Genomic DNA, 13,818 nt, shown 5'->3' on the forward strand with positions numbered 1-13,818 from the left:
ATCGTGTTCTACAAAGGACACTATGGGTCAGTTGCCAAGACACAGAGGAATCCTAGTCCTGGACTAAACAGCTTCTTATAAAGACTCTCTATTGAGCTAGCTTTTCACTCCAGGACTAGGCTGAACCTGTACATATGACTAACCAGGATCCAGTGCAGCGGCTCACTCTACGAAAGCAAACGTGTTTAAAATAGGTTGAATTCTATAGGGCACTAGGACAATGCCGCATCCAGTGTGCAGTGGAGTGGATCAAGGCCAAATGCATTTGAAGTCTCTAAACTCTGATGCATTCACAAGACTCGCAGGTATAAAGAAATCCTGTCGGACATAAAAACGATTGTCCAGACGCTTCAATCAAAAATACAGCTCTACTACTTGCTAGAAGCTACAGTACAACTAGTAATTCAGCAGTTTGAGCATAGCAGTGACTCTATCTTTTATCTCTACTCTACATGCTGCAGGAAATATTTAATGGTTATATGGCCCGGCCTCGCCCCATATTTTATGGAGCAGCGTTATCGCTGAACTGAACTATGATAACCTGGGTAAGGAGTCGAGGAGAGCCTGCCTGCCAGTCTACCTCGGATGAGGTTGACACATCAAACCCCTTCACAGGAAGCAGGCAGCCAGAGCGCAGAGCGCAGAGCAGGGGCTGCCCGGGGAGCTAAGGGCTGCCTCTGCAGTAAACAGCAACGATTTCTGGGAGTGGATGTGTTTGTGGATGCCCTCTCCCTCTACCCTGCTCTTTTAATCATTATTTCTCTAATATTCCCCTATTTCTCTCTCGGTGGATCGCCCATTTCCTACTCTGGCTCTCTTTTTCTTTAATCCTATCTTCCTTCGCTCTGTCGCTCTCCCTATGTGTCTTGCGCTTTCTCCCTCCCTCGCTCTGTGTGGGGGATGCTCCCCTCTGGGCTTGCTGCTCTCTGACGCAGCGCTGCAGCATATGAATGAGGGATGAATTGTAAAGGCAGAGCAGAGCCAGCCAGGGGAACCACATGGGGGGGGGGGGGGGGGGGGGGGGGGGCACAGCGGGGGTGACCTTAGGTCATCTAATGTCAAACCTCAGGGTGCCCCTCACCCCCCTCTTTTCATCATGACTTTGTTTAGGGAAAGGGGGATACCTAGTCAGTTGTCCAACTGAATGTATTCAACTGAAATGTGTCTTCCGCATTTAACCAACCCCTTTGAATCAGAGAGGTGCGGGGACTGCCTTAATCGACATTCACGTCTTCGGCACCCAGGTAACAGTGGGTTAACTGCCTTGCTCAGGGGCAGAACAACCCATTTTTACCTTGTCAGCTCGGGAGATTCGATCCAGCAACCTTCCAGTTACTGGCCCAACGCTCTAACCACTAGGCTACCTGCCGCCCTGTTTAGTGAGGAAGAGGGTGAACGCTCTGCTCCTCTACCTCCTCCCCCCTCCTAGAATTAGCCTCTCCCCTGCCTGTCATGACAGATCATTGTGGTTAGTGGGGGTGTGAGGGAAATCAAATGTTCTCCTCTTCTTCCAGCTCCTCCTCTATTCCTCCATCCCTCCTCCTCCACCTCTTACTCTGCTGGGCCTGATCTCTCCCTCCCTCCGTCTCGCCCTGCCTGCTAAGTCACATGTCAACCTTGATTAAAAGCCTTCCTAGCTTTTGACCTCTTTTCCCCCCGCGCCACCCACCTTCCGCCCTCCACAAATCGGCAGATCAGGAGCAACTCTATCCCAGTGAGCTCACGACCTTGGCGGGGACAACACACACACACACACACACACAGACTCACTCACACACACAAACGACTCACCAGGGCCATCTGTAGGAGTGTGAAAGGCATCAGCTGCCACTTCAGCAGACTGTGATTACTCTTTGCCAGGTCACAGGTGCTGCCCAGGGATTTCACCCCCATGCCACCGCAAGCCACCATGCCATGCAGGGCATCCTCTAGCTGACTGTGCTACAACCTCATAACAGCCTGGCATGGAATACTTTGAATAACAATAATCGAGAAAGAAAATTGTGCCCATGACATTTTCTTGGTAAGGGCATGTGGTAAAGAAAAAGTCAGGGTCCTGGCTATGAAGTCTACTTTACAGTGGATTACTATAATTCAGGGGTGTTCATCTTCCCTTTCAATGGCGATTTGAAATTGCAGTCATATTAAACACTATTATTTTATTTATTTTTTATTTAACTAGGCAAGTCAGTTAAGAACAAATTCTTACTTTCAATGATGGCCTAGGAACAGTGGGTTAACTGCCTGTTCAGGGGCAGAATGACAGATGTGTACCTTGTCAGCTCGGGGATTTGAACTTGCAACCTTCCGGTTACTAGTCCAACGCTCTAACCATTTAGCTACCCTTCCGCCCTAATATAGGACCCAGTTTGACCCGGTCAGGTCAAGCAGTCAACAAAAAGGTCTTGGCAATGACGTCAGATTTACAAAAGGAAGGTTATTATTAACAACATCATATAGGCTGGTTAATTCACATAATACATTCAGTTTACACCCCAGGGATACTTTCTAAGCAGTTTACCTGATGTAAAACTCAATGGCATTGTATGTACACACAATCAGGAGAATTACACAAAAAAAAATAGGATTTTGATCATCTTTATCAGAACACCAAATTACACTTCCATCGCATCTGATCTGATCACAGTATTAGCATGTCTCGCCCTAAGCCCTGATTTTGGCTGATCGCAAGTCTGAGTTGATTAAAAAGCAGTGTGCAGAAGAAAATGCTACTCTGTCACTGTGTGTGTGCATTCCTGCTTGCGCGTGTGTGTGTGTGTGTGTGTGTGTGTGTGTGTGTGTGTGTGTGTGTGTGTGTGTGTGTGTGTGTTTACGTGTCTGCGAAATCAGTCATCATCACAGCAGCATGTCCTCTCCCCAGGCCGTAAACCCCACCACTGGCTTTACACAGGTCAATCATTAATACTGTCTCCTGCTGCCTCCTCCGTGTTGGCCCTGGGAGCCAACTCGACCACCCGCACTTAATGGATGCTTACCTTCAAAGACCTGTTTCTCCCTCTGTAACAACAGAGAGTAAAACTCGGAGTGAGGAATAGAGATGGAGAAGGAGAGGTAGAAGGGAGGGGGAGGGGGGCGCTGGGAGGGAGGGGCGGCCCTGCATCAACTCACCTATAGAACAATAGGAAGTTTGCACACACAGACACACACACACAGCAGCTGCACCACAGCTCTAATCCATCATACACTCCCGTCGGTGGAGCTGAGGTGCTGAAAGCACAAACTCGCTGCTCTGATCTGGATTAGGAGAGAAGAGTTGGAGTAGGGAGCTGTCCAATGTACTGAAATCAGAGGAGCCATTAAACTAAAGCCACAGCACAGCAAGAGCTGTCCATATATGTGTGGTGCTGAATTTGCAATATTGTCCTTCCTAGACTAGAAGGAGAGTGTGTTTGGGAATGGAAGCTGTCCATGGTGCTGAAATCACTGGGGGCAGTAAACTGAAGTCACAACAGGAGCTGTCCATATATGTTCGGTGCTGAAATAGTACCAATGGACCAGAAAGGAAGTGTTTGTGGTGAGGCTCTGTCCATGGTGCTGAATTAAAAAATTATCGTCCCAGTCTTTTATTTATTTATTTAAACTTTATTTAACTAGGCAAATCAGATTAGACCAAATTCTTATTTACAATGACGGCCTACCAAAAGGCAAAAGGTCTCCTGCGGGGACGGGGGCTGGGATTAAAAGGACAAAACACACATCATGACAAGAGAGACAACACAACACTACATAAAGAGAGACCTAAGACAACAACATAGCATGGCAGCAACACATGACAACACAGTACGTTAGCAACACAATATGACAACATGGTAGCAACACAACATGGTCGCAGCACAAAACAAAATAACTTAACAAAGCACACCTGTTAATTGAAATGCATTCCAGGTGACTACCTCATGAAGCTGGTTGAGAAAATGCCAAGTGTGCAAAGCTTTCATCAAAGGTAAAGGGTAGCTATTTTGATGAATCTCAAATATAAAATAAATATTGATTTGTTTAACACTTTTTTGGTTACTACTTACGATTCCATATGTGTTCTTGGGGCGGCAGTGTAGCCTAGTGGTTAGAGCATTGGACTAGTAACCGAAAGGTTTCAAGTTCAAATCCCCAAGCTGACAAGGTACAACATCTGTTGTTCTGCCCTTGAACAGGCAGTTAACCCACTGTTCCTAGCCTGTCATTGAAAGTAAGAATTTGTTCTTAACTGACTTGCTTAGTAAAATAAAGGGGGGGGGGAAGTGTTTTTTCATAGTTTTGATGTCTTCAATATTATTCTACAATGTAGAAAATAAAGAAAAACCCTTTAATGAGTAGGTGTGTCTAAACTTTTGTACATAAAGATATGCTTGCACACACAAGCAGAGCCACGCATGACACAACACTATCTGTCCATCATTGTTGTTCTCCTTCATCCCTTTGTTTTTCGCTGAGTGAGTCCTTTGCAGTATAATTCTGAATGGGTATTTGTGGAGAAGAGTGGTGCATGGGTGAGAGGAAAACTACTACAACACACACACACAGTTTCCACTGGACCATAATCAGAATATGCCTTAGCAAGACGTGCATTACCTACTACTACTGTCACTGTTATAGAAAACATGCAGTCCCAAGTGCCATATGGAAAACGCCATATCATTAGAGCCATGATTAATGAAGCAAGACGTCGACAGCAGTCCAACAAGACGGTAACTATGAATAATTTAGGACTTACACTCGAATGTGTTGAGGCAAACCACGAGGGACTACTAAAGTAAAGCCAGAAGACTGCAGGCAGCTTACACACAATCAACCTAAACCGTTCCAGGGAGGTTCGCTCGGAACAAAAACCAACCAGCAATAAACAGAGATGCAGTAGAATCAACAAAGAGCAAGATGAAAAGGTCTGAACAATACTGTTTCTCCCTCCATTTACTTTTTCCCCCCGTTGCCATGAGGGAGCTAGCCAAGTCTTGGAGATTTATGTTTGGCAACAGAACCACAGGGTTACACACTGAGCAGTGAGCAACTAGGACAATCTGCCGGTCTTGCAGATCTTACCCAGTCTGGGAGCCTTGGAGAAAATTGCTTGGCAAGAGCCTTGAATCGATAAACCTTCCGAAAAAGTTTGGTGGGCTTGGGAGGAGCTGACCTTTCTCTCCCCACAATGTTTTGTATTTACCCGCTGTGTGTCTGTGTGTCTGTGTGTCTGCACGCGCGGGTGCATGTGTGTTTCCCGAATGCACGCGTGTGAAATGGCATGAGAAGTAGAGGGGACAGAGATCTTGATGAGACTGGCCCGTACCAGCAAAGGGAGAGAGGGAGAGACAGAGTGCAACAGGGGAAGAGAGATAAGGAGAGAGGGGGAGACAGAGTGCAACAGGGGAGGAGGCAGAGGGAGATAAGGGGAGACAGAGTGCAACAGGGGAAGAGAGAGAGGGGGAGACAGAGTGAAACAGGGGAAGCACTAGTATTTATAGAGTCCGAGAGAGGAGAGCTGTCAGATCGGGCACTGATCTGGAGCCTGGGCAAAGGAACCACACACACACAAAACACATTTGCACCACAAACATCTACACACACACACACACACACATGACTGGAGTGTTATTCTGGGTCCTCACCAGGGAGCAGAAGCACAAGCCACCACCAAAACAGTTCACACACCGGGCCAAATGTTGAATCACAGCAGATTGAAGAGGGAGAAAACTGCTGATAAATATGTACTCTGCCATTGGGAAATTAATGGAATATGAACTTGGATCACAATATGTACTAAAACCCTATTAATAACTGCTGATAAGAGAGACACCGGTCCCCCCAAAAAATGGTGATCCTTGATAATCAATCTTTGGATGGAGTTTGAGAACTGGAGAGGGTTGTGGGAATGTTTGGGGGATGTGGTGTTGATGAGAAACACCATGGAGAGTTATTATGAGGAGAGCATGTGTGGACTGTTAAGATACAGTGGTAGTAGGTACAGTACATGTCATGGATGCACTTCGGTGATCCCTTATGTATGTTCAGAGCTCGGGCTTATTTCACTAATGCAAGGCATCGAAAAGTACATAATGCTGGAATATTGAGTGAGATTGGATCCCAAATAATGAATAAACCCCCAAGTACTTCAGATTGGAGTCAGTCAGAAATGTTCTAAACCAATCAGACTGGATTGTTATTGAAATGGCGCGGAGGGGGAGAGAGCTGTGACTCGTCTTTTGAGTTACCTCGCTCTCTGGTAGAAGCCTCAGACACATCCCGACCGATCACATCTCGGCTTTTTCCCTTCAAGACCAGAGCACAGAGCGCCCGGGCGGGCAGAACATGGACTACTATGACACAGCCTCAATCGCCCCCGACGACCAAAATAAAAACAACACTGGGGCCGCCATTAGAGAAACTCAGAACAACAGAAAGTGACAGTAAGACGGGTCATCGTGCCCCCTGTCAGAAGAGTTTTACTTTTTTTAAAGTATATATATATATATATATATATATATATATATATATATATATATATATATACACACACACAGCAATTTGAGGACATTCAATTTATTTTATTTTTTATTTTCACAATTTCATGGCCAAGACAGCAAGTCACCACTTATCCATTTATACACCTAATCTCATCTGACTCATCACAAAGGCGACGGGATGCAGATAATTGCATGACCTCACTCGTTCATCCAATGTCCAATGGTTGTGTGTAGTCTGTGAATGGGTGTCATACCTGCCTGTGTTATACTATGCTCCCTTGTCATCTCCAATCAGAATCCAGCAGTATCTATGATGGGCTGGTGCTGATTAAGGCACGCTCTTTGCACAAACCCAATAGAGGCCATCGTCGCCCCACTGGCCCATTCTAAGAGGCCCCATTGTGGCTGGTGAGCACCTCACCCTCTCCTGAAGAGGACCCTTTGTGCTTCTCAAATAGGCTTCCCTTGCAGCCGCATGAAGGGAAAAAAGTGCAACTCTCTGATATTGTGCCACACAACCAGTGCGTATCTCAACCACTATCACCCTCCTCAACCCCAGGCCACCTGTCTCTTTCTTCCCAAGTGTGGGGACAATCTAGACCTCATTTCGTCCAATGAATAGCATGGAAAGGTACGGGTGAATTCTGGGATTGAGCTATACTGTGACTCGATCCCTCTCGCAGTCTGGGTGAAGGGAACAACCTATGTGTTCCTTCTTTTCTTCCGTCAGAATGATTTTGTGAAGGGGTACACAGGAGCAGACGACTGAGGAGACAGAGAGAAGGGACTGGCAGACAGAACAAAGAGAAGTATTGTATTGTGTCCTTGGCTGAAGCTCTCCATCTCCGAGATGAGTCACGTGCAAGTCACTGCTAAGAAACAAAAGATCACCGTGATCTAGACTGACGATTGTGAACCTTTCCCTATTCCCTCCGAACTTCCGCGTCCATCTATCCAACTTTTAAGAGAATCCATTTTACAGTGAAGGATTGATGTCTTCTTTTAGCTCTGACGACATCGGCATGGATTCAAGGCTGTGTCCGAGGCTTGGTCACTCCTAAGTAGGCAGCTATCAATACCAGAAAAAAATGAGTAGAGTACAACTCTATTGATATTGAACGTCACCGACTGGAATGGATGCAAATCTACTACTCTACTACTTGACCGCCTCTCTTCCAATAAACACTGCTTCCAGTACCTAATGTACACAGTACACAACAGACAGTACACAATGCTTCCTTATGACCATAACCCTTTCCAATCAGCAACAATTAACATGTCCCATTGGCTCCTCCTGTTGAAGTGGTTCGTTGGAAATGAGTACCCGAAGACAATTTACTGATCTTTCCAACCAAGGGGCAGATTAGCTTGTGAACTCCTATAAAGTGTAGTGTGTTAGCATTGGCGTTGGATTACTGACCCCCTCTACAGCTAACGGCGCTAACAGTCGATAAGGGGTTTATTATATTCTGACCTCTTAAATCCTCATTATGTAACAAGTTCTCGTGGCGCATTATGGGGCCAAATGGGATCTATTACCTGCCGGCATCTAAACACTTCAACCACAGTGCGTTAAAACATCTTTTTACCACTGTGTCTCAAAAAGGTAATGTCCCCAGGGCGGTGGCAAACCTAATAAATCATCAACGGAGCGCTTACGTCATTCTGTTTGCCCAACAGTTGCCCTTCCGAAGGCAGGCGAGGTGGAGTATTTTTAAACCAGAGAAAGCAGCTGTCTTTTTGTACTGGAGTAATTTAGGTTAAATAGCTCGCTGGAGGGTGCTAACGCGATGCGTCACACCTGGAATGCAAACCCCAAACACCCAGGTCTGGTGAGTTCTAAAGATCTGTGGTATTATGACAGCAGAAAGTGGAGGAGAAGGAGGAGGGAAAGGAGGATCAAAGCATGTAGCCTCCACCTTGTCTTTATTATTGATATATAGTCATGCGAATAGTGTATATCAAATGTGGCTTTTGCCAGAGGTAAATTAGTTAATTGGCTATGCGTTGCTGTTTTGGGGATAACTCCGAAATGAAAAGGTTTTACTTCATTCAACTACTCAGAAAATCGTGTCATGCATGATTAAACCATACTTGTGAAATCCAGTGAATGAATTACGACCGAATCTTGGTGGAATTATAGATGTGTTTTTTTCTTCATTTGCGTTTATACGGTACAGGGGCTTTTCAACTGCAGTCCCTTTGGTGTATCAATTAGAAGACCAAAGGCAAATTCTGAGAATATCCCTTTGTCGTTCATCCACCAAATCCCGGAAAGAACTTCAAAACGTAACATCCCCAAAAAGCCCCCAAACCAACTGCCTGCCATTATTCCTTGTGGCATGACTCCTTCCAAGCCTACCATTCAATCTTAACCAGCACATCCAGAGGGAAGTACCCGATCAGATCAATCAAAACTCCATATTCTCTCTTTCAAGGATCCAGCCAATCAGTGTGGAAGACAGTGAGGGGTCTTTAAGTACATTGCTACATCATAGGGCCTTCTCCATCAGAGGCCTCCCATAACTCCCTCTGCTCTGCTTAAATCAAGGCACTGACTGAGACTGAGGCTGGAGCAGACAGAGCAGGCAGGCAGGGCACGTCTCCCCTCATCACAGACACATAGACACAAATAAGGGAATGGAGTGTGGAGGTGGGTGGAAAGAGGGGTCATTGTATTCCGTACCATCCCCTTATCTTTGCAACTGAAAGTGTCTGCTTGTCTGCCTTGTACCTCCCCCTCAGCACGTCTGCTCATTCCTTCATTGGATGGAGGGATTGATGGAGGGATGAAAGAGTAGGAGTAGAGAGTTAATGAGGCAGATTGCTCTCGTCGCTGCGGTGTTAGGGATTACAGGGAGATTACCGTGCCTGATTCTCCCTCTCTCGTTCCTCGCGATCCTCCTCCTCGCTCTCTTTCTTCCTTTCTCTCCCCCTCTCTCCCTCCATCCCTCCCTGACAGTGATGAACCAGAACAGGAGGTCATGCCAGTGTCAGCCTAGCGATGGCCTAGTGATGGGGCACGTCTCAAACGAGGTGCGTGAGAGGCACCCGTGATGTCTGTGTCAGGGAAAGGGCAGCTATTTAGAACACAGTGGATAGGATTCCGGAGGCCTCGTGTCTGACATCTTGCTTTATGAACCTCTCCACTACAGTAGAATACCAAACAAAGTATCCTGAAATTAATCACACGGTTGACATTTTAGAGATGATGCCCCTCTCTTGCCCATTATCAAACCAGTATAGAGAAGAATAGAATATGATATAATAGAATGCAACACAACACAATAGAACTTATAGGTTGTGGGCCTACTTCCTCAAGGTACGTGAATAAGTCAGATTTTCAAAAAGCCTAATTTAGAGGCTATCCAATGTACCAATGCATGCTGATTGCAGAGGCCTTTAAACGAGGCTAATTATTTGAGTTCAAACACTGGCAGATTTGTATGGCCTTTTGTACTCAGGAAAGCTGCATGTCAGTGGATAAGAGCAAGCAAAGCTAGGCAGGAGACCTTAAAATTCCATTTTTGCACTCACAGAATAACAAATGGTGAAAAGGTCTGGAACAATTATTCAAATCAGCGGGAATTTGCAATTATTATAAGTCATCTCAGCCCACAATAGCAATGTTAAGCACCCTCCATAAAGCACAGTGAGTAAAACAATAAGGAGAAAGTGCTTTACAGTTCATCCTCTGTTGGCAGCACCACCGTGTTAAATATGTAGGCATATTAGAAGAGATGCTAATTAGGGGCTATTAATTGACTATTCACTCACTGTCAGTCAAAACAGCTTTAGAGGACACAAAAGTCAATAGCATGGCCTGAATGCCCTGAAAGAGCACTCCAAATCAATAGCTTGTGACACAGCGATCACATTTCAAATGGTTGAATTCATTTTATTGGTTGCATTTCCCTTTAACACAATGGTGAGAGGAGCTGGTCATGCAAGTGATTCATAGAATATTGTTTCAACTTGGTCAGCTAAAAATCAACCTAGCCGAATAACATCCCAAGCTGAAATAGATAGTAAGAAGAAGAGAACAAGAACATAATAGATCTGAGGAGTGGTATATAGGCCATGCAACTGGCTATAAAATTGCAATAGATGCTCTCACTACAGAACGGCCATCATTACCAATGATTTGTCCCAGGGGTCCGTATTTGAATTAGAAGCCTGTTCGATAAGCGACATACACTACCTAACTTTTATGTGTGCGTTAATCAACTCCAAGCTTCCAGCCTAGTCCTGGCTATTCCATATGTAGCACTATTGTTCATGTAAAGGTAACCATTAACTGTCGTTGAGCACAGTATTTTTCTCTCTCTGATATTGGCAGGGATGGGCAACTTTTTTTTTTTTTTTTGGAACTCAGTCGGGGTCTCAACTTCCGTTTGAATAGTAGAATACACAAGGTGCATTTGTTTGTGCATCAGCCGTTTCTCTTGTTATGGCCGTCACTGACAGTCACTCAATTAGCTCATGTCAGTAAATTAGTCTAGCGGCCAGCTATCTAAACTTGTAGTAATCATGGTCGAATTACCGTTTGATTTTGTTAGTCACTCTCACTCAGATATCATATTCAAAAATGTAAACATTCCTCTCCACCCTATGGCAAATTGTGTTCGCTGTCAGTGTTACCTGAACTAAAATTGTTCAGTTGGCCCAAACTTAAAATAAAGGTTAGGGACACCCACAGTGATTTTAACATACAATGTCTAAAACGGACATATTTGAGACATCAAATATGCAAGTTGAAAATGGTAAAGGCACTGTGGGTGTCCCTAACCTTTTTCGTTCCTAAGTATTTTCAAGTTGGATCTAAGTTTTGGCCAACAAAACATGTTAAGTTCAGCTGACACTTTTACAGTGTAGAATGGCAGGAATTTAGCTGTAAAAATGTTTTTTTTTCTCTCCGGTGGCCCCCACCATGATCAAAGATGACCGTTCCTGCCCTAGACGGTTACGCACCCCAGTGGGCTAAGGTATAGCGGCATGGTGGAAAGCATTTCATTCGCAATTGCACATATAATGCCACTCTCTCAAATATGCGTATTTGTCATTAAAAATGTAAACCATGCTATAATTATGTCATCTTCTATATCTGTTTGTAAGTAAATGCAACTACAATGAAATCGTGTAGAAATCATCTTTTGCTGACAGAATTAAAACGCACAATGGTTCAGAGACCGGAGAATGCGTGGCCTCGAGTGGCCTGAATGAAGGTGTTGTGAACCTATTAAAGCCTTAAAATATAATTGTAGAGAGCCAATGAAAACGAATTTAATGAAGCCCATGTTTTGAACTTCAATCGTTCTCTCCTGAGCACCCAAATCGAGCCTCCAGTAAATCAAACCAATAAATGCTTCCTTTCAACGATTTGGAAAAGGTTTCACTAAAGGGAGAAATCGTTATAACGAGAATAGACTGAGAAGAATATGGATGAAGTATTATTATTGTCTCATTCACTGCAGCAAAAAGCATATGACTATGTTTCTGAACTTGGTCCGATACAGCAGCCTTTTGTGGATGTAGGCTAAAGACAGACTGGGCAATAAAAAGACGCACGCGTCTCACAATTGATTCTCGGATCATCACATGTAATATTTCAACCGTAAGTTGTATACATTTTCACAGTAATCACATTCCTCACATTTTTTTCTGACCCTGTGAACATTTAAACTCACTCCCCTGTGTTTATTTTCAAATTTTTCGTGAATGTAGCCTACTGCAAACTCAAGACCCCGCAGCGATGGTCAAAAGATGCAAGTGCGAGATATGTTCCCTCCTGCCGAATCCCTTCGGCCACACCAGCAATATGCACGTTTAAAAAGCTATTAGCAATGTGGGAAATTTCTGAAGATGCTGCGTGACAAATTCTGAACCCAGAAAAAAATAACAGCGGTCTGCCCGTTTAGGATATGGTTTATCCCAAAGGACACCGCTGCCAGGTCCGTCTAATTCCCTCCAAAATATTGACCCATTAAGCATTATTCCACCTACAGTCACGAATACATTCTGCTCAAATGAAACTGTGTCTTATCATGACAACTTTCTAGCCTCTCTTTCAACACAAAACATTATTTCAGAACGTCAGTCGACAGCAAAAAAAGGTCCATAGTCTGACATAACCATGCTCTGATGTTTGTCACGCTGTCGGAACATCCAAATCCAGCTTCCAGCACAGCAGCACTATCAGAAAACGCAGACGCAAAGGAATTGTGACCACAGCTAAATGTATTCTGTAAAAAATTAAGTCCTTACTTGTGTCTTTCTAAAATCCTTCCCGATAACTCTCCAGACTTCAACGGTGTAATATTCCTGGACGTGCCGCTTATTTTGTTATCCAGTGCATGAAGCAGATCAGAATGCAGTTTTTTCTTCTCCAGCTAGCAGATGCGAAATGAGCCAGCCCAGCCGTTCCACCTGCAACCGTGGAATAGAAGAGACAGCATCAGCACCGCACTGGAGCCCGCCCACCGCGACACGCCCGGACCCAGCTAGTCTACTTCCAACCAAGGCAAGGGAGGAGTTGGAGAAATAGCCCCTTCGGTTTTCTATGGATACTTTTACGCAGGCAGACCAATTCTGATCTTTTTCCCCCCACTAATTAGTCTTTTGAACAATCAGATCAGCTCTGATGAAGATCTGATGTAGAAAAATCTGATTTGATTGGTCAAAAGATCAGAATTGGTCTGTCTGTGTAAACGTAGCTCTGGCCATGCGGATAAGATCACACTAACTGTGAACATTTATCTTTGGGAAAGAGCTAGCCTATGTACCTTACCTCAAGTGTTAAAACAATGACCGAGAATATGGTTCCAAAATGTTAAAACTTCATATATTGTCAGCTAAAAACAGTGGCTGCCCTATGAAAGACATTCAACTGACACACACGACCTACTGGCACACCTTGCCTATTTAAAACGGCAGGTGACCTAATCACTTAATTAAAATGAACAAACTCAAGAGCAATGGGCTTGTTCAATTCGCATAAATGGTAAGTCGTTTAGTTGACTGTTTTATGAATACGAGGGTACTGAAATACAGCACTGAAAAATTGAAGAAATAAATAATAAATAGTATTCGTATAATAGGTTGAGCTGGAGAAGACATTTGGCAGACAAAAATCGATATATTCAACATCTAGGCCCTTTATGTGGAAGAACAAACGTGGGGCGGTCTTAGAGAGAGCGAGAGTGACAACTGACAGCAACAGGCAGAATTACAATGGACATTGTAAAAATAATACACTGAAAAACAATAAACAAATGGCAGGTTATAACCAATTCATGAAAATAGATGAACGTAATTCATGTTCATCAACTTGCTTGAGCAGAGC

General features: G+C 44.3%; 1 protein-coding gene across 5 annotated transcripts in view; it reads right to left on the reverse strand.

The window, feature by feature from the left end:
• The window catches only part of nrxn2b (neurexin 2b), a 1,016,923-nt gene extending 1,003,992 nt beyond the window's left edge, over window positions 1–12,931 (reverse strand). For 4 of the 5 annotated variants that reach the window (XM_031792164.1, XM_031792163.1, XM_031792166.1 and 1 more), the window contains exon 1: window positions 12,741–12,930. The gene's annotated coding sequence lies outside the window, so the exon portion shown is untranslated. Of the gene's footprint in view, window positions 1–12,740 lie in introns of all 5 variants that reach the window. The other variant, XM_031792165.1, reaches the window with a different exon arrangement.
• Window positions 12,932–13,818: the final 887 nt, after the last annotated feature.

This window comes from Oncorhynchus kisutch, linkage group LG16 (genome assembly GCF_002021735.2).
Source record: "Oncorhynchus kisutch isolate 150728-3 linkage group LG16, Okis_V2, whole genome shotgun sequence".
Lineage (NCBI taxonomy): Eukaryota > Metazoa > Chordata > Actinopteri > Salmoniformes > Salmonidae > Oncorhynchus > Oncorhynchus kisutch.